This window comes from Triturus cristatus, chromosome 5_2 (genome assembly GCF_964204655.1).
Source record: "Triturus cristatus chromosome 5_2, aTriCri1.1, whole genome shotgun sequence".
Taxonomy (NCBI): Eukaryota; Metazoa; Chordata; class Amphibia; order Caudata; family Salamandridae; genus Triturus; species Triturus cristatus.
In genome coordinates this window covers 620774373-620801904 of record NC_140588.1, presented here as the reverse complement: position 1 = coordinate 620801904, position 27532 = coordinate 620774373, and the positions used below count along the sequence as shown (strand labels likewise).

General features: G+C 47.7%; 1 protein-coding gene across 7 annotated transcripts in view; it reads right to left on the bottom strand.

The window, feature by feature from the left end:
* The window catches only part of LOC146829091 (uncharacterized), a 351679-nt gene extending 324522 nt beyond the window's left edge, over positions 1 to 27157 (bottom strand). For all 7 annotated transcript variants that reach the window (XR_014962184.1, XR_014962183.1, XR_014962188.1 and 4 more), the window contains exons 1-4: positions 27041 to 27157; positions 8661 to 8825; positions 3144 to 3247; positions 1712 to 1849 (exon numbers count right to left, since the gene is read on the bottom strand). The gene's annotated coding sequence lies outside the window, so the exon portion shown is untranslated. The remainder of the gene's footprint in view (positions 1 to 1711; positions 1850 to 3143; positions 3248 to 8660; positions 8826 to 27040) is intronic.
* Positions 27158 to 27532: the final 375 nt, after the last annotated feature.

Here is a 27532-nt window from a genome sequence, read left to right as displayed (position 1 = left end):
TCTTGCTGCCCTGTACAAGAGGCGGAGGGGCAACTCGGGTCTCCCAAATTACACAGAGGCAGTGGTGACGGCATGGCGGAAGGCTACAAAGTTGATGGGGTGGGAAACTAGGCTCACGGAACAGATCCCGCTGTCGGAAGGGGACTTTTTGTCGGAGACTGCGCGACTGAAAGGCCTCCGCGGCTGGAGTAATATTGATATAGATTTGCTGGGAGATGCGTGGAAACGATGCCAGATGCTTGACTTTCCAGCTATGCAGTCGGAATATCAGATGGGGGAGGGTGAATTTCTGAGAAATTCGCAGGTTAGGCACGCCCTGCATTGCCATCTGAAGGAGGGAGAGTGCTTGCCGGAGTATTCTCCATTAGAGGATTGGCTTTTACTCGACCCCATGGTGGACAAGGCCATCTCACTTACATACAAAAAGCTAATAAACAACACACCAGACCTGTTGGGGCCGTTACGAGACGCGTGGGAATCTGACGTTGGGCTCCTGGAGGATGACGATTGGGTGGAAGCCATACAGAGCCCCAGGGAAGTAGCGATTAGGGCACGGTTCCACCTGGTTCAGCTCTGGATTCTCCATCGTTCATATGCCTCTAGGACAGTGCAGCATCGTATTGGGTATTGTGGGTCTGACAAGTGCATGCGGTGCTGTAATGAGACGGGGACGTTCTTTCATATCCTGTGGGAGTGCCCTCTGATACAGCGGTACTGGAAAGCAGTGGCGCAAGTTATGTCAGAGGTGGTGGGCTCTGAGGTCCCAGTTGATGTCAGATGGTTCCTTATAGGAGTGACTGGTGAGGTAGTGTGGCCCAAATGGGTGATAATCTGGCTCGCGCTAGCTGGGGTGGTGGCGATACGAAATGTTGCTAAACTATGGAGGGTTATGGAGGCACTGTCAATTGTGGGCTGGAAAAGGGATCTCGACTGGTGTCAGCGGGCTGAACATGCCGTGTACCAGAGTAGAGGATGCCCACGTAAATAGGAAAATATTTGGGAGGCATGGATTACACATCGGGGAGATTTACTGACAATTTGAGGGGTATTGTGGATGGGGGGGATCCAGGGGTCAACCGGGAGTGCCATGAGCTATACGTGAATAAGGGGCATTGTACAGGATGAATATTGTCAATTACTTGCTTTACGGGCCCACTGCTGTGTCTGCTGTTTCATGTATGGAAAGCTTTTCTTTTGTTAATAAAAATTTTTTTTTTTTTAAAAAACAATACAAACTCCTTCACAGTTGCCCTATTAGTCTATCACTATTGAGAAGCTTTTTCTCGTTGTGTTCACTATTGCAGGGTGTGTCAGCGAGTTGCATGCACTGAGCGTCAGGCTTTCCATACACATCCTTTTACCCTGACAAGTTAGCCCTCTGAACCGGAGCCCTACTTTTTCCATTGTGTGGTAACCCCCTTTTCATCAGGGTCATTCCGTAACTCTGGCATCCTTCACCCGACCATGGAGAAAAAGGTGGGACATGCTGATCGGAAAACAGTACAATGTGTGCAGCAGGAAAGGGACAGCAGTACAGAAAGCAACCTTTTCCCAGTAGATCATCTTGTGCAATAAGATCTGATATGCCATGCCCCAAAAATAACCTCCAGAGGGCATTAGAGCACACTCTTTAAGAGCCCAGCCTTCCACTTCTGCTCTAGAAGGAGGAGTCCTAATTGGTGACAAATGCAGAGCGGCGACTTGACCCTACCTTCGCAAAGCATTTGGAGGTGAGAAGAGATGGTTATTTTGCCCCTTCTATTCTCCAGGACTTCCTTGTTGAACCATCCATCAAGGCACTCCTTCCTCGATGAGTGTTGCTTGGGAAGCTATTCAAGAGATGAGGAACCTGCAGGTAGAAATATCCAACAGAGGGAAAAGTTACTTACCTTCCCTAATAATAATTCTGATGGATAATCTTATTTACCAGCAGATTCCTCAACTATCCCTCCTACCTACCCATTTAGATATATGACTATGAACCCATATAATAATGTTCCAAACCATTTTTCTGTTGCACCACAAACTTATCCAATGTAATTTTCAACCTGCTGTTTCGGCGGCGCTGAAAAAATGGATGAGAAATTGATGTCAGCACAACGGTGGTGGCTTATAGCATCAGTGACATCACTGGAAAGTCACCTCCGGTGCCGAATTGAGCTGGGCTCCCACTATCGTTTGGAAAGAGCTATGGAGAAAAGTTTTACAGATCATTCTGCCCCCCAGGGAGAGTTCATGAGGTGAGAAATCTGAAGGTAGGTAGAGTATCCACCAGAAATATTGTTACCAAAGATAAATAACTTTTCCTTTGCAGTACTGTTGTCAAATTGCTGGCCTGACTTCCATGTATTTCTACGGCACTCTTAACACTTTACTTTTTTTTATCGTGCTATGGCAACATGTGACCTACAGGCAAATGAGCAGGTCTTTGCTGTGTCAGCACAGTGGCCTCAACTTCTGTTAAGAATTGGCCCCGCGGGATGTTGGACTGCTGTACTTGTACTTGATGCTCTGGAAATATTTTGTGAACATCCCCAGCAAAATGTATATAACGTTCTTCACAAGCTGTCATTTTATCAATTGGAATATGTTTGTCGAGAAGGGATGGGCTCTATAATAATAGATTTTGTGTTCTAGTTTTATTCTATGTGTGGGTGTGTGTGTGTTATTACGTTTTTAACATGTGTATTCTATGTTCATTTGCTTTGCATTACTCCACCATCTAGGGTTTGAGTGCGGGTAAAATGGGGGGGGGGGGTATTTTCATTTGTGCGTCGATCCTCTGTGGTTTATTATGTCTCATGATGTCCAGCGTAGGTACACAATAACCCTGATGCATGACCACCGTCTTAACCCCTTGAGTGCCCCGCCCTTTCCCCGCCCTGTGCCGGCCCTTTCATTAGCGGGCGGGGTTCATGACGAGATAGTCTCGTCATGGGCACAGCGCAACCGCGGCCCATGATGAGACCATCTCGTCATGGGCACTCAAGAGGTTAAGATTCTACTCTCAGCGGTCATGTTTGGAAATATAATGTTTCTTATTTGAGTTGGAATTTTTGGCTGTAAATATTTTTTGTGGAGATGTCTTCCCTCTTCTCACTCAGCATATACAGCATTTTAGTATGTGTAATATTTTTACTTACAGTCTCCATTTGCGAAGGCAGTTCCACCAACCATAGTTTTTGATTCTACTCCTATATCAAATGTTCTGTCACCAATGGGTCTTGTCCGCCCTATGCAAAGCACCCTAATAAACAAAAGAATAAGCAGAAAATAAGGGAAAGCAAACATGCATTTGAGGACAAATACTTGCAGGTTTTTTTTCATGGAAATTATAAACTTTTCTTTGGGGTCTCGAGTGTATTTTTCTAAAATGCAAACTGATTGCAAAATATGTCTGTATTCATAAACTGACAGTCCGATGTTGGTGAAACAATTATTGCACCCACTTGGGTCTTTACTTATCAATAACAGCATCAGATTCCATCAATATACAATGCCTTGTTCACTGCTTGCACTTTATCCAGAACTGAAAGGCCAGCACCTACATGAAGCTCAACCTCACCAAAACAGAATTCCTATCATTCTTCAGGAACAACAAGTAACACATAGTCCAAACCTGGCTCAGGTACATGAATGTGTAAAGATTTGAACCCAATTTTCACCAATATCAAGTCACTTGGATTCATCCTGAACACCAAATTCTCCCTCAGAAACACATCACCAAGTAAATAAAGATGGCCTGGTACCAGCTGAAGAAAGTTAAACCATTGAAGATGAATCCTCCTACTCTTAGAGCAGAGCAGCAGGAAGACAGCAGCTAGGGGAGAGAGCAAGAGGGGAAAGAGCAAGAAAAACTCCCATGGAGTGCTGCAATCAAAAGGAACAAGTAGTTCCCTGAAAGTAAAGCTGTGGAAAGATACAAGTTGATGGAGCGGAGGATCCTTGAATCTAAAAAATGTAGTAAAACCGTCAAACTTCATCCTCCACCGGCCGTATGGACATTTGATTGCCGACCTAAAGACAGGAGCTAATATGAGAAGTACATTTCTGTTAGTCATGAGACCTGTGAGGCTCCACAAGAACGACAGTGAGGATGATGTCCAAACCATGAACGTTTTTTAGCAATTAGTCAAATCACAAATCAAATTAGTTGGCAAAAACCTAGAAAATATATCATTAAAGTATAGATATTCAAATGAATGAGGAATTTAAATGTAATATTATAAAGAGCAAAAGGTTAACTACAATCACAAAGAGACAGCAGAATACCCAAATTGAGTGTTCCATAAAGAAACGTCCCTATTCTAAATAAAGTAGTGAAAGTGGCTGGACTGCTAAGAAAGGGAAACAAAAGAAGGTGTCAGCATTATATGAACCACGTTTTAGGTTCAAGCAAAGGAGGGCGTTGTCTGTATGGGAATGGAGTCGGATGCAAAAGGTCCAAGCTCTGGGTTCTTGTGGGCCCTAAAAATTTAAATCGCACTGTATTCAGGGTCCATCGGCACCCAACTGAACCTCGGCGGGCACTGAGCCAGGCCAGTACACGCTATATTTGGCTGATGACCTGTGAGCCCCTCTGGCACTGAGAACAACTGCCACGCCCATCTCAGGCCCAGAGAGGAGGTGCCATCTTGCCCGGCTCCCACTGAGACGTGCACAATCCGAGCAGCAAAGCTGTGCTGGAGCTCTGAAGTGCTGCCGTTCTGCGGACTTGGGGCACCCTCGGAAACTGCAGCTGCAACCTGAAATGACGGAACCTGGATCCTGACAGTGTTTACATCGGGCCTCAACTGGAGGTGCAACCCAATACTGCCACTGCCACAAGGCCCAGTTCGGGGTCCCCTGAGTATCCCACCCCTTCAGCCACAGTTTTCATTGGTGGTGCTCAGTAACTGAGGGGCCTGGCTGGTGGCCCTGGGCTGGAGCGACCCGTGTGGCAGGGGGTGTATTTGGAGCTGCTGCAAAAGTCATGCCAAGGGAGGCCTCATAGTTGGGAGCGACTTACATTTAGTGTGGGACCCTGACCTCAACAGGAACACAACACATTTTCAGGGCACTGGGGCCATGTCCGGACTGCTCAGAAGGGAGCAAGCTGAGGCTGGGCTTGTAGACGCCTGGTGCTATCGCCACCGTGATGTGAGGGACTATTCTTTTTACTACCATGTCCACATCTCTTACTCTCGCATCGACTACCTGTTCCTCACTCACTCCCTCCTGAGAGGTTTGGAGTCCACCTTGATATCTGATATGTCCATCTCTGACCATGCACATGTTAAGCTTACTTGGTCACAGCGCACAGATGAGGCACACGCTACCCCGCACTGGTGTCTACCTCCTCCCCAACTCCTCTTTGACTCAGTAGACAGAACATCCATCAAAAAAGTCATCACTGAGTACTTCACACTCAATGCCCTCCCGGACACCTTCCCACATAACTGTGGGATGGCTTTAAAGCAACTAGCTGAGGCGTTATGTCCTCTGTCTCCATAGCCAGGGCCCGGAAAGCACGGTTGCTCGAAGCCATCCTTACAGAGGAGGTTCACTCTCTAGAAAACATGGACAAGCAGCATCCCACTGCATGCGCCAAGCACCAGTTGGCCATCCTGAGGGGTCAACTCTGGGCACACCAGCCTAATAAAGCTGAGCAGTCGCTTCTAGCACTCAAATAAAAATTCTATGATGGGGTGAAAAGGAGGGCACAATCCTAGCGTGCCAACTGCGGCACCAACACACCCAATCCCATGTCTCCAACATACACGCGGAGGGCTCTGGCTGGACTGTTAGGGAACCAGATAAGCAAGGGAACTTTCAGCTATACTACTAGCACCTCTACACCAAAGGGGGGAGACTTATCTGCCATTGGCTCCTACCTCCAGGATTGCCCATGGCATCCGCGTGCAACCAGCCTTGCTCATGACTTGGAGGACCCCTTCTCCATGGAGGAACTCCGTAGGGCTCTTAAAGAGCTCCAAAAGCGAAAACACCAGGCCCAGGTGGCCTCACGCCTGCTTTCTACATGGTCTTCATCCCTGAACTGCAGGACCACCTGTTTTAGCACTGCAACTACTTCGCCCATGTCACCGGCCTCACACCAACGATGTCCAATGCTGAGATCACACTGATCCCCAAGCCTGGTAAAGACCTGACCCTTTGTTCATCCTACCACCCAATAGCCCTTCTAAATACTGATGCAAATATTCCCACTATAGTGATGGCTAACCGCCTTGAAGCACTCCTGCCCAGTTTGATAGACCCTGACCAGGTTGGCTTTATAAAACACAGACAAGGACCTGACAACCTCCATCTTCTTGCTACCTGGTTGAGAATGTCCACAGGCAAAACATTCCAGCCTTCCTTCTGTCACTAGATGCCGAGAAGGCCTTTGACAGGGTGAGCTTGAACTTCCTGCGAGTGGTCCTCCAGAAAATTGGACTAGGCCCCATCATGACTAGTAAAATAATGGCCTCTAATGTGGCACCTACAGCAACCATTCAGGTCAAGACCCAGTTACACTTGCGCTCCCCCGGGACTCATTCTCGGCCTGCGTCAGGGGCGAATGCATATTACTGCAAGACCTCTTTCAGGGGACAGGCATTAAATCCTTTAAGCAATGTAAAACTGAATTCCGACTCCCTGACACCTCAAGTCACCAATATTTCCAGTTACATCATTGGGCACTACACCCTCCCAATACCATAGCACCCACTCGCTCCCTTACACCCTTTGTATCCTTAGTCCACAACTTTGAGGGTACTCAAGGCCTGGTCTTCAGGATGTATGCTGTATCATAGCAATCCCGCCTGCTGCCCGGCCACCCGTACTAGACAAAATGGGAACTTGACAGTGCCCAGGATATCACGGAGAAGCAATGGGAATGACTATGGCATGACATCCCAAAGATCCTCAGAAACGTGCCTCAGCAAGAAACTGCCTATAAGATTATGCTGCAATGGTACTACGCCCCTGCCCATTTACACTCTATCCACCTTGTAGTGTCAACTTCCTGCTGGAAGTGTGGAGCACAGATGGAGACTTCTAACACATATGGTGGACACGGGAAACAAAGTTTACCACGCAACCGACACAACGCGGTACTTTACAACACAGTAGTTACAACGACCGCATTGTTACCACGAGTCTCATTACAACGCAAGTCATTTCAACGACTTGCTCTAGGGGGCGTGCAACACCAGGGAATGTGTTGGATTTTAAATCCAACACCTTCTCTGCTGTTGCGCAAACTGGAGTAGGAATAGTAATTAATATTATTCCTAAGTCCAGCGCGCCCCCTAGAGCAAGTCGTTGAAACGACTTGCGATGTAGTGACACGCGTGGTAACAACACGGTTGTTGTAACGACTGTGTTGTAAACTACCGCATTGTGTTGTAACGAACTATATTCGGTGGACACGCCTGCCCATTGCTCTGTTTTGGAAAGAAATCCTGAGCCACATTAAAAGCACCCTGGGATACCCGATCCCGGTAGACAACTGAACAGTTATTCTAGGCCTGCGTCCGATGGCCCTTGAAGCAATTACACATACAGACTGGTAACTGGTACAACATATGACAGGTGCAGTAATGCAGCTTATAGCACTAGCCTGGAAGACCCCCGCTGCTCCGCCGACAGTGTCCTGGTTCACGAGGTTCTGGCACACCCTGGCAATGGAGCAAATGACTCACAAGAAAGCCTGCTCAGACAAACAATTCACATTCCTCTGGCAGCCCCTTATCTACTACATGTCTAGGTTAGAATAATTATGTCAGCCACCCATGCTCCATGCTCTTCACCTGTTTGACTAGGCAGTGGGGAAAGCTGTTGTGACAAATCTGCCCTTACTGCTGAGACAAACCGATGGGAGCGCTCTTGCCTCTAGGGTAGACCTCCCCTCGCGCTGCCTTCCTTACCCATCTACCAGCACAGCTTTTTCTGCATCCCAGCTGGAGACTTAATGACCAAGTTTTGCTCCCCCTCCTCTTTTACCTTTAAATATTCTTACGTTGGGCACACTGGTGCCCCTTTTTTAATTCCCAGGGCATAGCGGCGTAGGATCCCTCCCCCTCTTACCCTTTCTCCAAGTGGGATCCCTGCCTTTCCCCTAGGCCTAGGGTAAAAACGCACCGGTCCTTCTCCCCCTTCCATACGGAGGGAGCAACAGCCGCTGGACATCTTCTCACTCCCTTTCATGACATGCCTAATGACAATGTAACACGTTCTTCGGCCTCGATCGCTGCTGCACATGCCCTGTACTCATTCCGTAGATCTCCCTGACATGCTTCTCTTGTGCCATTGTTCATTCTGCATGGCATATCATCCCTGGCCACGACATTGGCCTCTTGTATTAGTTTGATATGTATGAATCTAATAAAAACTGATTTTGAGTAAAAATTCAAGAAAAATGAAAGAGTATTCAAGCATAAAGCCTTTCCACTCTGGGCAGGGAAATCAACAGAGCAGAGGAGAAGGGTCTTCTCTTTGCGAAGGCAGGACTCTGTCTAAACTCTAAACTAACCCATGGAACACAAATTAAAACAACAGAAAGTCTTCAGAAACTTTTCATCATCAGGTTCCCACCAAAATTAACCATTCCCACAACAACGTTCTCTGGGAGTCAGTAGACTCCCTATTTCCCCAGACCTGCACAATAATTCACACACCTGCTCATTCCTGAATGCATCCTCCATCTGGCCTGCCTGGTACAGGAGACTCTTCTCTTCATCCCATCTCCATGTCCACCGCTAAATCTTCATTACTGCACCTCGCTTTCAGTCTAATACAAAACATGAACCTTTCTCTGACTCATAAGGAGTTCAATAGTGCACCTGCGGCAGAGAGAAAAACAAGACACAGGAAAACATTTAAAATATGTATAATATACTGTCGGTCCTAGCTACAGCGAAATTATCCCAAGATGCGAAATGGAACTTAGGCAACTACATCAACATGAGTAAATTAATTCGTTATATTTGATAAAGTATACATTTTCTGTTAATATGAGTACTGTAATTAAAATCCAGCTAAATACGTCTACAGGTTACTCGAAAGGCTAGATGTACAAAGCCTTTGTGTGGTGACAAATGGCCTAATTCGCAGAATCAGACCATTTAAGAACACAAAAACGCATTTTCAAATGTACAAAGCCCTAATTGCAATTCGGTAAACTGTTACCGAATCGCAATTTTGGTTTGCGAATCGGTCTTTGGAAGGGGCGTGTTTAGGGCGTCCCTTCCAAACACCGATTTGCATCGGAATGTATGAATGTTTTGTGACTGAAATGAGACCGCAAAACATTCACATTTTACCGCCAATTCAACGTAGGTGGTAACCCATTCACAAATGGGAAGGGGTCCCCAAGGGACCTCTTCCCCTTAGAGAATGAATGATAAAATATTTTTTAAGAGCAGGCAGTGGTCCAAGGGAGCACTGTCTGCTCTTAAAAAATGAAACCTAAACGTTTCGTTTGGTAATCACTATTTGTATTGTTCCTACATTTAGTTCCCTTGAAGGCGATTACCTACTACATTCCACTAATATAAGGCACACTGATTATTATGTTTAAACAAATGTTGATCATGGAATTTGTATATAAATGGCAAATGAAGGCTGGAGCTCCAAATGATGATGCTCCAAAGCCATATATTCACATGGATCTGCTCCAGGTCAGGGATAAGCGGGATAGCCATCGGGACAAAAGTGAGTGACATTGGCGTGAAAACCAGTGAATGCAATGGGCTGATCCAAGGCCCACTGAAAGTATTGGTATTGTACACTTGTACACAACAGGTCTTTAGCAGACTAAAGCTTTCTACATGCGTGGCCTAAAGATAGAAAGGGACAACTTAAAATACCTTATTTTCCTTGAATATTTACTAAAAATATTTCTGGACACTAAATCGTCTGGGGGAGTAATATCTTGTTTTTTTCTCGCATAACGGGTTGATGTGATTGGTAAATCTGGACTAGGCAGAGAGAAGGAGATGGCTTAGAAATCGGCAAGCTCTGTCCACCAACTCAAAGACAATCATGTCCGTCTGAGAAAGAGCTTCAATTTGCTGTTCATGGGCAATTACCTAACGGTGTTGTTGACAAAAAAGGAAGTATGATGCTCTCAGCAACAAGTAATTACACCAAACGGCATTCCAGTCTATCATTTTGCTCACTGTGCCACTAGACATGGTCCACCTTTATGCAAAACAGCTCTGGCTCTGCCCTAGTAATAACAGTCCAGCCTGAACTGTAATCCTTAACTATTGTCTATAATTTACACCTCTGTGTGCTGTTCGGGCATCTAGATAACAACTGAATCCTCTTCATTGCATCTTCACCTTCTAGCTCCTTGAATAGCACACACTATTGAGGCTGGAAATATATTTATCTGTAGGTAGATAACATAAAACCTGTGAAGCAGGGGGCGTAGCCAAGAGGTACAACATGTCGGCTCCTGTAGCCCTGCTTAATCCTGCATCATCCTGCCGATGAGCGGCACCACTTTGACCCAGCCAATCAATGCCTGGGTTGCCTGGACCCCCTGGAGCCTTTCTTTGGTGGCGTTTGTGATCCTGTGGTGGGAGAACTTGCTGGTCGGAGATCCAGAGCAGAGGGGGCCTGGGACATACGGCCAGGCCACAGACTGCGGTCCGAACGACCTCTAGGGACTTGGCCCGCAGCGAATCCTTTGTTCTACCGGAACCCCGGTGTGACCATGCCTGGTGCCCTCTGACCTGGCAGGGCTCCGGTGCCTACAGCCTCGTACAGCCTCGTGACAGCCTTAAAGGGTCCATCTGCACCAGATCCATGCTCAGAATCGTGGACGGCCTGAGGCGCCCGATTGAAGCCCTGGGAGGGCGCGCTCAGGGCCGCAACCCTGTATATAATTAGATGCCCGGCACCGTAGGGAAGAGGGGCCTGACCTACTGACTCCCCCCCGGGTATTGCCTGAGTGTAATGCGGGTGGAAGTGGGCCACAGACCAGCAAGTAGGACACGAGGAGAGGTTGGGTGCCCACATATACCAATTAAGACCTCAGGTGAATCATTGACAAGCCCTTGGGTCGGTTGAGGTTCTGGTGCTCACTGCTCGGTGATAGTTCAGAGACTCGCACCCGTGCTGGCCCAGGGATTGGATCATGGAGGGCCTTGGGCACCTGGCCGCAGACCAGAGTGGGCGTGCTCCAAGCCGTGGACTAGTCTACATCGTTGTATACTGAACACGGGAGTAGAACGACACGACATGCAGATCCCTCCAGGTACTGCCTAGGGTGCATCGTGGGCAGAAGCGGGGATTCCAACGAGCAGTAGGAATTTGAGGAGGTGAGAGATGCCTCCACACACTGCCACAGACCCCGGCTGAACCTTCGATGGTGAGGATCGACGCGCGCAGGCATACTTGGCCCTCCAGGAGATTATTAGACTTGAGTAGCCCTGGATGGTCACACGGAATAGGCACCTCCATATTTAATCCGGCACGCATCATAAGACCAGCTTGCACTTGCTGTGAGACCTCCTACTGGCGCCCGGCCTGACCCGTAATCGCACAAATCCTAAACTATCACAATCTGGACACTATTCTGAAACAAGCCATAGTGCAAAAATCCCTCACTTATGAATCCCAACCAGTAATGATCTTCCCCGACTACACAAAACTGGTACAACAGCAGAGGCAATCCTTCACAGCCGCAAAGTTACGTCTTCGAGAGCTACAGATTCCATATATGCTGCTCTTTCCAGCTCATCTTTGTTTTAGTTATAAAAACAGTACCTTGTTCTCTGTCCCGAGGACGCCTTTCAATGGGTGGAAGAACAGTGGCCGGTTAAACCACATACGAGGTTTGTTGTCTTTGTAGTGGCATGGGTTGCCCAATGAGGAGTCTAAATCCCACTACAAAGACAACAACCCTACGGGAAAAAGACGTCATCAATCGAGGTCCTACTGGGGCACTGGATCTTGATGTGACAAGCAGGCCAGTAAACAAGATAAATGATGCAGGAATTTAAATTGGTCATCCCTTTGGATTCAATCGCCTACTTGAAGGAGAGCAGAGGAAGCAATTCTGCAACAAGATTCCGCCCATCGGCTCAGGATTGGTCTACTCTATTGAACTGGACACTTCCGATCCCAGAGACATTCAATAGGGATGGGATCTATGGGGATTCATTGGACTGTTCCAGCCTTTAACCCCCGTTGGGGCGAGGACTGTATGCACTCCGCGACAGATACTTCTGTGGTCTGTGAGGTATTGGAGAGGGTTAGTGAGGGGGTGGGGTGTGGGAGTTCCTGTTATTGATGTTATTGGAATTAGTCATCCTAATGTCCCCACTATGCATTTTCGCACCTAATCTTCTCTACACACACTTTGTAAACTGTTCCCTGGCACATCATGACTACACATTCCTATAAAATAGACTCGACTGGGGAAATATTGGTGGTAACCTGGAATGTTAAAGACCTGCTCGATAAGGTCCAACAGGGAGCGGTCCTCAGACACATGAAACAGTTAGGGGCTGACATCCTGTTACTCCAGGAAACACATTTGTTGGGGACTAAAACCCCATGATTGGCTCGTTTTGGATTCATTCACACATTCCACTCCGGCTTCATGAGGGGCTCTAGAGGAGTTGCCATCCTAATCCACCATAGAGTACTATATTACACACATTCACACTTGGGCTGACTCGCTGGGCAGATATCTTATATGCCCCTCTGCCGCTCAGTTATACATTTACTGAATGCATAATCAACACCTGGGTGTCCTTTCCTGCTGGCTTGGCGCTGATTGGGGGAGATTGGAACAATGTCATACAGCCTGGCCTCGATAGATGTCGCCCTACAACCACACAGCATACACAAAAAGAGTCCCGTTTGGGGCCGCTGTTGGAAGCGTTGGGATGGTCCGACACCTGTAGGAGGCTCCACCCAACAGAAGTGGGCTTTACGTATTTTTCAACAGTGCATGAGTCATTTTCAAGACTTGATCACATTTTCATCACCAGGGAACATGCAAAGTGTTTGATCAAGGCAGATATATTACCCAGGGGTTTATTAGACCATTCCCTGGTCCAACCACGATTAGCGCTAGGTCCCAGACGGATGCCGTTTCACTGGCGGATGTCGCCATGGCATCTACACAACCTGAGCAATCAAACTCACCTACAAAAAGCCCTAAAAGAATACTTTGCAATGAATGAGGGGACGGTGGACTCTGCCACTACCTTGTGGGAGGCCATGAATCAAACTGTTCGCAGCTTAGACATCAGTTACTCTTCTGCTGCCTAATGCCAGAAGAGGCAGGCTTTCATACAGCTAGAAGCACTGATTATACAAACGGAATTGCAAGCACTTAACAGAGACGGACATAGGGCTCGCCGACAGTTAGGAATACTGCAGAAGAGATATCAAAGTATCCAGCTTGATGAAGTCAAAAATATCTGGCAGGCTAAACAAAGCAGGATTTATGAACTGGGGGATAAATCAGGGAAACTGTTCCATAGGCTATGCCAATACTCCCTCAAAGCGATACAACTCACGATCATTAAGTCGCATACCGGGGAAATGATCACCAATCCTGAGCAGGTGGCCCGATCCTTTGCCGACTACTACCAAACACTCTATACCAAATGCAAAACCATATCAGAAGAGCAGATGGAGGACTTTTTTCAAGATCTGCCGCGTACGGCACTTACCACTACTGCACGCAGCTCTCTTGAGGCTCCGGTCTCATTGGAGGAGCTAATCTCAGCCGCCGCAGAAATAGCATGTGGCAAATCGCCCGGCCCCAATGGGTTCCCAAGTGAATTCTTCAAACTGAATATGACAATATTAGGGCTGCAGTACCTTGCAACCCTTAATGAAGCCCTTGAAAATAAGAGCCTGCCTCCCGATTGGAGGCACACTGAGATAGTGGTCTTTCCCAAGCCAGGATGCACACCCGAACTCTGCGCAACCTATTGGCCAATATCTCTCCTTAACATTGAAGCTAAGTTACTTGACAAATAGATTGTTCCCTCATCTTCAAGCCCTGATCCACCCAACTCAGGCAGGCTTTATGCCTCATCATGCGACCCGACACAAAATACGCAGAGCGCATAATGCTATAGCGGCCATCGATAACCTAGATAGACCAGCTGCCCTGTTACTCGTGGGTAACGACAAGGCGTTTGATTCGGTTAGCTGGACCTATATGTTCATAATATTACGACACCTGAATATGGGCCCCCGATTCATTGGTCTGATTAGACTATTATACACTACGCTAACGGCCTCAATCAATGATACAGCGGGGAACCCGACAGGGATGCCCTCTGCTCTTTGCCCTTACCATAGAACCTCTGTCGGCCTGGGTACATATAAATGCACTATACCTTGGCTTAGAATGGACCCCGGAAATCTCCGATCGTATCGCGCTTTATGCGGACAACGTGTTATACTTCCTGACTGATCCCCATAGATCAGACCCCAGAATATTGCAGACTATGCACATCTTTGACGAGACCTCGGGTCTCTTAATGAACCCTTCTAAATCACTGATCTGGCCACTACGGTGTCATTGGGGAGTAGCCGATGGGCAGACGGACTCACTGTAGTATCACAGGGGCTCACATATCTGGGATTCTACATACCGGACACTCAAAGTGTGTCCTGGAAACGTAACTTAGAAGAAACAACACAAACGGTTAAAGCAAACATAAAAATTGGTCTGCACTCCCCCTATCCCTATATGGACGTTCGGCCATATTCAAGATGGTTTCCCTACCGAAATTATTATATCATCTACAATCCCATCCATATCCCGTACCTTTGGCATGGTTCCGTCAAATTAATGCAGTACAGGGACACTTTCTGTGGGGGAGTGGCACCGCCAGAGTGGCCCTACGTACATGTACAGTCCAATTATTGTGGGGCCGCTGACATACAAGCATATCACTCTGCAGCACAACTGCAGGTTCTGAATAAATGGTGGTATTGGTCCAGGGATGACCTTGCCTACCGACTTGAGCAGTTCTTTCGCGCCTATACAATAGGGCCAACCCCAAATACCTTTCCCCCGCAACATGCGTGGTGATCCTGGCATGGCGGCAAACCCTCCATAGAATCGGATGGTGGGGACACCTAGCCCAGGCAACCCCTTTGTGGCGGAATCACTGCTCCCACAACTCACTGACTTACAGGGCTTTAGTGGTTGGGACCGCATAGGTATCTCAACATTAGTGGATGTCATGAAAGGCACGGTCCTCAAATCATTTGGAGACCTCCCAAAAAAATTCCATATGCCTCATATTCAATTATATCAGATTCTGCAATTGCGACATGCTCTTCTCCCATACATTAAAAAGTTAACTACCCTGCCAGAATTCAGCCCCCTGGAGGGCAAACTTCTCATGGGGGATCTTGAGGAACATAAGATATCCAAGATTTAGCAAAGCCTAGTTTCTAATAGACCAACAACCTTGGATGCTCTCAGAGCCACTTGAGATGCTGATATTGGACCAATTGACGAGGACGACTGGGCTGAAGCCCTGCGATCACCACGCGAGGCCGCAATTTCCTCTCAACTTCACCTTATTCAATTTAAATACTTAAAGAGAGTGTATTAAACCCAACACAGATCGCTTCCCCACTTTGTCTCGGATGCCAGTCAGAAGAAGTTACCTTCATACAAACAACCTGGTCCTGCCTGGCCCTAGACCGGTTCTAGAGAGGGGTACTCACTTGCTTGATGGAAGTACTGGCATGGGACATTCCGAGGTCTCTGAAATTAACACTCTTACATAGTACAGACACCATTGGGGGTAACAGGTACAAAAGATAACTATTCTTTTTAGATCTCACAGTAGCTAATCACGATATAGCCAGGCAATGGAAGGCTGAGGACCCTCCCCGGGTCTCGCAATTGAAGATAGGTTTAGGGGGGCGCTAGAGGGCGCCGGACTGTAATGGCCGCACACCTGTGAGGCTCTCGCCAGCCGGGCGAGTTATCACTTCATTAGCCCATCCTGCATCCTGGAAATAAACTCCTGACCAGCGCCGAGTGTTGGGCTGGGGCCGGAGCGTGCCTGTGGCGAGTCTTGGGCCGATCTGCCTGGCGGAGCGGGAGAAATCGCCACCGAAAGTTCCGGCGGGTGCAGCTGAGTGTCTGCCAGAGCGAGGAAGCCGGCGCGAGTGTTCACGCGACAACGCGGCTTGCACGTGGACAGAGGGCCGCGGCGCGCGGCGGCTGTTGGAAGCGGCGAGAGGTGACTGGCGCTGGGGACGGGACTTCCGACGGCTGAGGCGGACCTGCTGGAGTGCCGGTAAGGCGGTGACGAGCTGGGGCGCTGCTGGGGGCTCTGAGCTGCATGACGGCCGCTGCCTGCCGGATCTCTGCATTTTTAGACCGGAGGGGGGGAGGTGCGCTACCCGCCCGGAGCTGTCCCTGGAGGTGCGGGACGACACAAATCCTTGTTGCTTACCCCCTCCCCCGATCCACGGCGGAGAGACGCTCCCGCGGATACCGCACCGAACACGTCCATTATCGGAATCCAGCGAGAGAGGCTGCCTGATACCGACTGGCCCCCTGGCGTGGATAGTGACCCGCGGAGAGTGATGCTGCAGGCCCCTCTGCACCGCCAATACTGCGTCCTGTAAATTAAGACACACGCTACTAGAGGAGGTTGGTCATCCTGCTGGGCCGGACGGATCGTCGTCACCGGACCCCTGGAGGCTTTTGCGGGGGGGCACTGGCGGAGTAGCGACCGTGCGCTGAAACTCCTCTTCAGGATGGGACATTGTGTTTGGCGCTCTCTGTGAGGTGGTTCCCCCGCCTTAGTGGTATCGTGCCCTTCCCTTTTGCGAACAACGAGTGGGGCCGTGTGTGGCTGTGGCTCAGAGTGCGGGGCTGTTCCCTATCAAGATACACGACGTGATCCTAACAGCTCCGGCGAGAGTCCTCCATACTGGTGAAACTATAGGGGAATTTGTCTCTGATACCTGGCTATAATGGGGAAAACAGACACCAAGCAATCCCGACTCCCCTTCGAAACTCAAAAGAAAAAAACCCGCGGCCCTCCACCGGGGGACGGCGATTCTGATGGAGGAGACGCTGAAGACGTGGACTGGAAGGCGCTCCTGCTTAACATGCAAACTAGCCTCACCTCAATTGACTCGAAAATTGACGGTATGTCTCGGCGCCTAGACTCTGTAGTACATAGACTCGACCAACAAGAGGAGCGAGTTAAGGAGTCGGAGCAGCGGATTTCTGGGCTGGAGGATGGGGCAACGGGCACCGCAATCAAAGTATCGCACATGAAGAGATTACTGAAGGTGATCGCCGACAAGAACGAGGCCATAGAAGCGAGGTCGCGCCGCAATAACGTGCGCCTTATTGGTCTGGCGGAGTCTACATCTGTCGGCAAAATGGAACTCTTCATTGAAAAGCTCTTGTCTGATCTGTTTGGCGCGAATACCTTCTCTCCACAGTTGGTGGTTGAGCGAGCCCATCGCACCCTGGGCCCTCGTCCCGTGCCCGGAGCCCCCCCACGGCCTATCATCATCAGATTTCTGAACTATAGAGATCGCGATACCCTGCTTCGACTAGCCCGGGAGAAACAACCTGTCCAGTTTGAAAACGCTACACTCTCCTTCTTTCCAGACTTCACACAATCGGTGCAAGATGCGCGCCGTAAATTTGGGTCGGTCAAGAAACGTCTGATCCAAAGTGGAATTCAATACTCCATGCTGTACCCGGCTCGCCTACGGGTGGTCCATCTTGGCAAGCCTCACATTTTTCAAGACCCTTCTCAAGTGGAACTCTTTCTCAAAGACCACAAGAGCTCCCGGGGAGCTGCCGGGTCCCCATCGGAAAGAGCTGGCTCCCGATCACCCACTTCTGCGCTGGACTGATTAAAAGCGTCATAGCTATTACTCTGGCCCATCCTGATACTACAGTCTTGCTTTCGCTCACGCCTTGGGTTCGGGCCCGAGCGCTCGCTATGCGCGTTGGTCTGTGTCCTGGCCCTCTCACGATGAGCTGCCACTCGCTGGACTCTGTTGCTCTCATGGTTTTCCTAGATGTTACTTAACTATGACCTCGCTCCGGCATTTGCCTCCCCCTCCCGCGCCTTCCGCTGGCTATTGCGTCTGGCGGACAGCGGGTGAAATATCGGGGGAGGTGAAAGGCAGGTCCGGACCCCTTGTGTCCCCCAATTGGGTGTTCTCCAGTAGGTTAATGACTTGGTACTGTGAGTTTGTATGGGGTGGGGGAGATGCTCGGCATGTTTGGGATGTCGGAGTGGGTGGGCGGGGAGGGTTTCAAGGGGTTGTATTTGGTTTGTTTGAATTTAGTATTGGAAAAGTCAACATGCATAGTGTTGTTGCACCATCTGACACCTTCAAAATACAGTGGCATAAGGGAAGGACTTGCGTGGTATGCTCCCAGACCTATTCTTCCCCTATCTGCAGAAATGAGTCGCGCCGTAAACATTGACATCGGTGGGGGGGCTACTCTCTGCTATCACCTGGAATGTTAGAGGCCTGGGAGATCCGAGGAAGCGGAGACACATCTTGGGAGCGTTGGACAGATTAAGGGTACAGGTAGTCTTCTTGCAGGAGACCCCACCGCGGAGGCACATTTGCCGCCAGGTGGGCAGCACACTCTACTTTTGCGCCCTATTCGTCCTATGCGAGAGGCACCGCTATTCTGATAAAAAGGGATGTATGACGTTACAACGCACACTATTACAACGCATGCACTTACAACGCATTTTTTACAACGCATAATCCATTACAACGCATGACATTACAACGCATGACACTACAACGCATTTTTAAAAAATACCTTTACAACGCACTACCATTACAACGCATACTACCTTTACAACGCATACCATTACAACGCATAATATTAAATTACATTTAAGGTAAGTATTAGATAGTATAGGGGTAAAAATTACTATTCTAACTCCAGGGGGTGCAACAGTAGGGTAAGTGTTGGATAGTGTAGGGGTAAAAATTACTATTCTAACTCCAGGGGGTGCAACAGTAGGGTAAGTGTTGGATAGTGTAGGGGTAAAAATTACTATTCTAACTCCAGGGGGTGCAACAGTAGGGAAAGTGTTGGATAGTATAGGGGTAAAAATTACTATTCTAACTCCAGGGGGTGCATCAGTAGGGTAAGTGTTGGATAGTATAGGGGTAAAAATTACTATTCTAACTCCAGGGGGTGCATCAGTAGGGAAAGTGTTGGATAGTATAGGGGTATAAATTACTATTCTAACTCCAGGGGGTGCATCAGTAGGGTAAGTGTTGGATAGTATAGGGGTAAAAATTACTATTCTAACTCCAGGGGGTGCATCAGTAGGGTAAGTGTTGGATAGTATAGGGGTAAAAATTACTATTCTAACTCCAGGGGGTGCATCAGTAGGGTAAGTGTTGGATAGTATAGGGGTAAAAATTACTATTCTAACTCCAGGGGGTGCATCAGTAGGGTAAGTGTTGGATAGTATAGGGGTAAAAATTACTATTCTAACTCCAGGGGGTGCATCAGTAGGGTAAGTGTTGGATAGTATAGGGGTAAAAATTACTATTCTAACTCCAGGGGGTGCATCAGTAGGGTAAGTGTTGGATAGTATAGGGGTAAAAATTACTATTCTAACTCCAGGGGGTGCATCAGTAGGGTAAGTGTTGGATAGTATAGTGTAATATTATGCGTTGTAATGGTATGCGTTGTAATGGTAGTATGCGTTGTAATGGAATGCGTTGTAAAGGTAGTTTTTAAAAATGCGTTGTAGTGTCATGCGTTGTAATATCATGCGTTGTAATGGATTATGCGTTGTAAAAAATGCGTTGTAATGGTAGTGCGTTGTAAAAGTTGCGTTGTAAAGGTTGTTCCCCGATAAAAAGAGGTGTCCCCTATACTCCCCTGGGCAACGTAGCCGACCGGGAGGGACGTTACTGTATGGCTTGGGGTAGGATAGGTGTTGAAACCATCACCTTGGCCTGCTCCTATGGCCCTAACTGTGATGACCCTAGCAGCTTCATTGCTCTCTGGAACAGGATCAGGGACGTGGGATCCACACACCTCATATGGGGGGGCGACTTCAATGCAGTAGATAGGTCCAATCCCTCTACACAACACTACACCAACACACACAGATACCTGCGTGACATTTGTGATGCACAGGAAATCATAGACGCCTGGCGTCACTTGCATCCGACTCAGAAGGAGGGTACACACTGGAATACTGCACGTGCCACGTGGGCCAGACTGGATTACCTGTTGATTTCCAGAAATTTAGATCCCTCGCTTGTCGCAGCACAACATGTGGGCCGTACGTTCTCTGACCACTCCCCGGTGCTGGCTAAATTCCGCTTACCTGACATGATGGGGAGGTTGCCCTCCTGGCGACTCCAACCTAACATTTTACTTGATGAACTGTTCCGCACCGAACTGTGTCAAGACATTGAGGACTTCCCGTTGCATAACAAGGGATCAGTGGAGCGTGTTGCCACCCTGTGGGAGGCGTTGAAGGTCACAGTGCGGGGTATTTGTATCTCCAAGAGCTCAGGTGTGTTGCGAGCCTTACGTACCACATTTCACAAATTGGAAACCATATTGCACGCATTAGAAACTCAACCCGATTATGCCACTAACTCGGATACGCAAGCACAATACCGGACGGCACTGTCGGAGTACAATTCCACCGCGGAGAGGGAGGTTAACTTCAGGGGTAAATACTTCAGGGCGAGGGCTTATGGGGAGGGAGAGCGCCCCGGGAGATTCCTAGCGGGAGTGGTTCGCCCCCCACGGAGCTCAAATTTCGTATTGGAGCTGGAGAGCGACGGACGGGCACCTTTGCGAGACACAAACTCGCTCCTGGATGCCTTCACTGCCCACTATTCGGCCCTTTACTCTACCACCAGAGTAGGTGAACTGGATATGGATGACTATCTGAGGGAACTCACATTAGGATGGCTTTCAGACCGTCAGCGGGAGTTCCTGGCTGAGCCCATAAGCCTGGATGAAATTAGAGACGCAATTGGTCAGATGGCGCCTGGTAAGGCCCCCGGCCTGGATGGTTTGCCCATGGATTTCTACAAAGCCTATGTGGATATCCTGGCTCCAGTGCTTCGCGAGGTTTATATGGATTCTCATGAATCCGGCGCACTTCCCCCATCAATGCAGGAAGCTCTAATTACCTCCCTACTGAAACCCGGGAAACCACCTCAATATTGCGACTCTTACCGCCCCCTCTCCTTAATCAACTGCGACGCTAAGATTCTGACCAAAGTATTAGCCAATCGATTGCAGTTGATACTGGGGGGCCTGGTGCTGTCGGATCAAGCGGGATTCGTCCCAGGCAGGGCCACCTCCCACAACCTCCGGACCCTCTTCTCAATATTGCAGAACGTAGACCCTGACTTGCCACTGGTGGCGGTCTTCTTGGACGCCACTAAGGCATTTGACTCCTTGGAATGGGACTATCTCCAATGTATCCTGCGCAATATGGGGCTGCCGATAGGATTCACGCAGTGGATAGGTATCCTTTATCGTCAGCCGGTGGCTCGGGTAGGGGTGAACGGTCGGATATCAGAGGCCTTTGCTATATCGAGGGGGACACGTCAGGGGTGCCCCCTATCCCCATTGCTGTTCGCCATAGCGATGGAGCCGCTGGCTGCTCGGCTCCGACAGCATCACAGGGACAAGGCTCTGCGCTGCTTGCAGCGGGAGGTGCTCATATCATTGTACGCGGATGACATCACGCTGTACCTCCGCGACCCTGCTGCTAACCTTAACCCTATCCTGAGGGAATTCATTCGGTTTGCGGGCATGTCCGGTATCCATATTAATTGGGGAAAATCCACTATATTCCCGCTCACCGCGGCTGCACAGCCGTTCCACCTTGATTATCCACTGAGGTGGTGCGAAGATGAGGTCCGATACCTGGGCATACTGCTCTCTCGGGATCGGGAAGAATTGATGCGGATGAATTACGGCCGCACATTTGATAATATTCAAACTTGCGTGACCAGATGGATCACGTTGCCGCTCTCTTTTGAGGGCCGTGCATCTCTCATTAAGATGGTGGTTCTTCCCAAACTCCTTTACCTCTTCTTAAATATCCCATATTATCCGGGCAAGTCCTTCTTCCAACGCTTGCGCTCCGAGCTTATTCGTCTAGTTTGGGGGGGGAGACGACCACGCCTGAGCTGGGACGTATTGACTCGCCCATTCGCGCAGGGGGGATTTGATTTACCAGAGTTTGAGCTCTACTACTATAGCGCTCAGGCACACTACGTCTATCACTGGTTCCACCCCACTCCTTTTATGCCGCAGATAGCGGTAGAACATTGGCTAGCGGATCCCATCCCATTGGAGGGTGCCATATTTAGTGCGCCAGAGGCAAGGGTTGTGCACCATACCACAGTTTCCACCTCAGTCCTAGCATGGCGGCATATTGGAAAAAACTCTGCACGTCCTTGATATATTCCCCATTGCTTCCCCTGGCATACCATCCTCTGTTACCCGTTCTGCAGGAACGATTATTTAAAAAATTTATGGACAAACTTAACATTAAGACTTGGGGTGACCTATATCAAGACGGACAATTTCGTTCACTGACACACATCTTAGCCGACATCACACCTACCCCCATGGACACATTTCTCTACATTCGACTCCGCAGTGGTGTTCGTGCACTTACAGAGGGATTTCCGGATGAACCACCCACTTTAGACCCTTTACACCAATTGCTCGAGGCTGCCACTCCAGCACACGCGGTCTCCAAGCTCTATCACTCACTACGCGGTACACCGGACCTAGAACCCTGCAGGGCACTTACAAAATGGGAAGCAGAATAAGGGGTACCCATTGAAGACGAGCTCTGGAGCTTTTGCTGCCTACAGACCGAGCAGATCTCCTCCAGCAGTAGATTCAGGGTTATTCACTACAAGTTCCTGCATAGGCTTTACTGTACTCCTGCTCACATGTGTAGGGTGGGCCTGCGAGAGGATGATTTCTGTTGGCGCTGCCGCTCACCAGCGGCAGACTTTCTGCACATGGCCTGGAACTGCCGGGACATCGCCGACTATTGGTGTCAGATATACTCTGGCATTTCAGAGATGATTGATGTCCCTATGACACCTTCTCCAACGCAGGCACTTTTGGGCTACACAAAAAACGTCAAGAAACCGGTTTGCAGGTTTACCACAGTTGCTTTTCTCATAGCGAAGAGACTCATAGCATGTAGGTGGGGGAGAGGCAGGGCTCCTAAATTCAAAGACTGGATCAAAGACATGGTACAATGCCAGGACACTCTGCTTAGATATGCGGAACTTCTGCCCTCAGCATCCAGACCGGTAGATATCTGGAGTCCTCTCACAACCTATCTGTTATCGCATCCACAGACATAGCACGCCCCCAGATGACCAATTGCTCAGACCCTACACTACTGCTTCCACTGGATTGAATTGCTTGAAGGGGTGGCAGTGGGGATTCAGTCAGGTGTAGGTTGTCCATATATCTCACTCCTGCCCTGCGGATCGGCGCTCCCGTTGATAACTGGTGGGGTGGCCGGGAGCTGCCACAGCCCACTCATCTGTTGCGGGAGGGTGGCGGGATGGTGGTTCCCCCTCACGGAGCTTCCGACAACTATGGGTTTACCACTGTGATTATGATGTACTATATATCGAAGATATGGCATGGGGGGCCGCTGCGCATGTCGGATCTTACTAATACACAATTTATACATGTTCATACGGTCACTGTAGAATACAGGTTACACGACACACAGAATGTTGCAGCCCCATTGACTGCCGTAACATATGTCGAAGATTATTGTGACGCTGCCGGCCCCTGGCGGGTTGTAGGCGGACAGCTGTGTACATTACCATCTTTCATCTCGCATAATACGCCGCCGGCCACTCGATGGTTGTAGGCATAGGGGTTGTGTATTGTTTATTCCTGCTGAATAAAGGTTTTGTTGAAACTTAAAAAAAACAAAAAAAAACAAATTGAAGATAGGTTTAGACTTCCTTATGGAGTTGGAGCTCCCGGTTCTTATCGCCTGTGGATGTCCACAGAAATAGGTGGGCCATCTATAGCAACATTCCCCTGAAAACACATGAAGGTGCAGAGAGCCAATTGGATACAGAGATTAAAACATTCATGTAGAAGCTGTAGATATGCAACTTCACCTATAGATATAATTGCGATGTGCGGGACCTACTCCTTATGATTATCAGAGGTGGGACAATGTTAGAGTTGGATAATTATAATGTTTTCTATAGTAATTGGCCTTGCAATAGATTGTTTATGGATGAAGGAATAATAATATATGTACTTCGACAAACCTCATTTAAGCTGTATTGCTTCATGTCACTTGGGCCTATTGTAAGGTTAAAAATCAATAAAATGTGTTATTAAAAACTGTAAAGCAATGGTTCATAACTGGTTTCTGAGGCTCCCAGGGTGGGGTGGGGCAGAAGACGGCTCCACAAATGTTTTAGAAAACTGAAACCCTGAATGGAAGCACTGGTATACACCGACAAAAAAGAGCATGAATAAGATGCAAAAAACACAAAGTGATATACCAGAGTCTAGCATGTATCTGTTCTGATTCTCCGTGTATCCACTTTTTTCCTTGAAAAAGTATAATCATTTACATATTGCAAAGAGATATGTTCCGCACAGTTAGAAGTTACTTATAAATTACTCAATGAAGCGACTCCTGTACCTTTCCTAACAGCGCCGTTATTAGCCCCATTGCTGTTAATAGATGGTACAGCTTCCCTGTCAGCTGAAGGAACTAAAGTATTTTGCAGAGCACAAGAAGATAATCCCCTATCGACTGAGCGGACATCCAGTGGCTAACTATTCTCGATTTAAAGCAACAGAGAGATATGTGACGTTTCAGACAAGAACCCACAGATACAGAGACCATCTGTCACAAACATGGACACATCTAAGCATTTGCATACAGACACACTGATGTACAGCCTTAAACAACACCCAGGCAGAGGAACACCCTCACACACACGCATTGACACACATATAAATATGTATAATATGGACTTCTGTATCTATATATTTATTATTATGACTCATCCCAAACGTCATTCTACTACTAGGATCTCCAAAATAACCCTTTCTAGACTCTTCCCTCCTCTATCCCTCCTTGGATCACCTCAAACCTCATTTTAATACTATGACCTCCCAAACAACTCTTAAAAATTCTTACCTCTCCTATCCCTCCCTTGACTCATCCCAAAACTCATTTTACTGGTATTATCTCCCTAATCCATTTCTAGAGATTCTTCCCTCCTCCATCTCTCCTTATACTTATCCCAAACCTCATCTTACTTCTATGATCTCCGAATAAACACATTCTAGACTCATCCCTCTTGATATATCTTATGTCAATGATCTCCGAATTAACACTTTCTAGACTCATCCCTCTTCTATCCCCCCATAGTCCTTTTCAATCCAACAGACTCACATGTCCATCGCTCAAATTGGCTCAAATTTCACCATAATAATCCACCACTAATCATGTTTGGGTTTCGGAGTGTCATGCTACTCGCCGAAAAGCACTACGACGCCTCATCAGGTGTAGTAAGCACTATATAAATACAATTACAATACAATACACACACACTAGTTCCTCCTGTGATACCTGTACATAGAATATTACTGGAGAGAGATTTGTGAGCCAAATACATTTTGTCAATGAGTTGTGTAACTATAGTGCCCTAGATTTGTGCTAATAGAGAGTCCTGTAAATGCAAGTACTGCATTGACTTTTGTGATACAATCTTCTCCACCCACATATCCGGTGTATTAGAGGGAGTGTATTTTTCCCTCACAAATTGAATGGGCACAGCAAATAGACAATAATGCAATCTTCCTTCACATATAGAACAGACAAGGTAAAAGCTTCCCTGAGGACAGAACAGGTACAGTACAGGCAACAGCAGCATGATTCCGCCAGACCCTCAAAAGGTACAATATAGGGGGTAGCAAAGCAAGCTTTATTCATGTTCTGAGAAAGAACACTACTTCGTCAGCTGCGCAAACCTCACTGACATACACAGAAACATACAAAGGTAGTAGCAATGCTAGCTTCCCAAATTCAAAGATCCTATGACACAGAACCAACAACAGGGTAAGCCTTCCTGATACACAAAGAACAAACAGGTATGCAGTAGTGCAACCTTCCCTTCCACATAGAACAGGTACAGCATGAGTAGAGCAGCAGCAGACATTCACCTGTACCACACAGAACACTTAGTGCAATAAAGAAGGTTGCCACCTTTTTCAGATACAAATACTGGCTTATGTCTGTGGTTATGAAGAGGCCATGTGTTGGTCTGTGAGTAAGAACTGGTGTAAGAGCTTCTGTATTCATTGTAACATGTAATATTTCACTTTTCTCGCTTTTGCAATTATTCAGGGTTAGTCCAGTTAGTCCAGTTAGGATATTTCTGCCACACACATGATAAAAAAAAACACACATGTGATTGAAAACGTGAAAAGGAAATACTTCTAAATAAACAGAAGACAACTCACCTAGGCGGTAATATAAGTTTACCTCCACCTTATGGGAGTTTTTACCTCAGATCACAGATTTCTGAGGATGAAAAGGACAAAAACTGAAGCTCAACCTCCAGTATGCACAACACATTATTAGTGTAAATCATCATTTAACATTCCTATTGCTCATATCACACGATGATGTATATATTAGGACTGGTAGTATAGTCGAATTAATGCCACATCTAATACAGATAAAATGTCACGAGCATGTAACTTGTGCTCGCCACTGTGTTGGTAAATGTATGTGTACATATATATCCACTATACGTATTAACAACTCAATAAAAAGATAACCGAATCTCTTGTGCAACTAGACTATCATAGCCCAGAACACCTCAGTTACCAAACTCTCGATAACAAACATTCCAAAGAGATAATGCCCACCAATATTGTCAAGGCTCAAAATGCCAGAAAAAAGCATTTACTCGAAAAATAGTCCAAATGCCGTCCTTCTATATAATACAACACAGTTACCTCATGTTCCTCTGTGTCCTTGCTTCAAATGGTAAAACCCAAGGGGAGGAAGACATTATCCCGGTGTGCTTTTGTATAGAAGAGTGCCTTCGTGAATGTGTGTGACCCGGAAGTGACGCCACCAACTTCCGGGTCATTTGAATCATGGGAATTGTAGTTTGAGATTCTCCCGATGTCAATATACCAAACGGGAACCCTTATACAAAAATGACAGTACGGTAAAACCAAAGTGAGAAAAAACATTGTCCTGGTGTGTCATTGTGTCAGAGGGTGCCACCATGAATTCGTCTGGCGTGGAAATGACGCAACCAGTTCGATGTTATCTGAATCATGGGAACTGTAGTTTGTAGTTCTTACGATGTCTGTAGAACGGAGCAGGAGCCCTTATACAAAAATAATAACGGTGCACACTACAACTTGCAGAATAAAGTGTGCACAGTATGTATGACATTTTCTAAATATAAACAGACTTCTACCGTTAGTATACCAAAG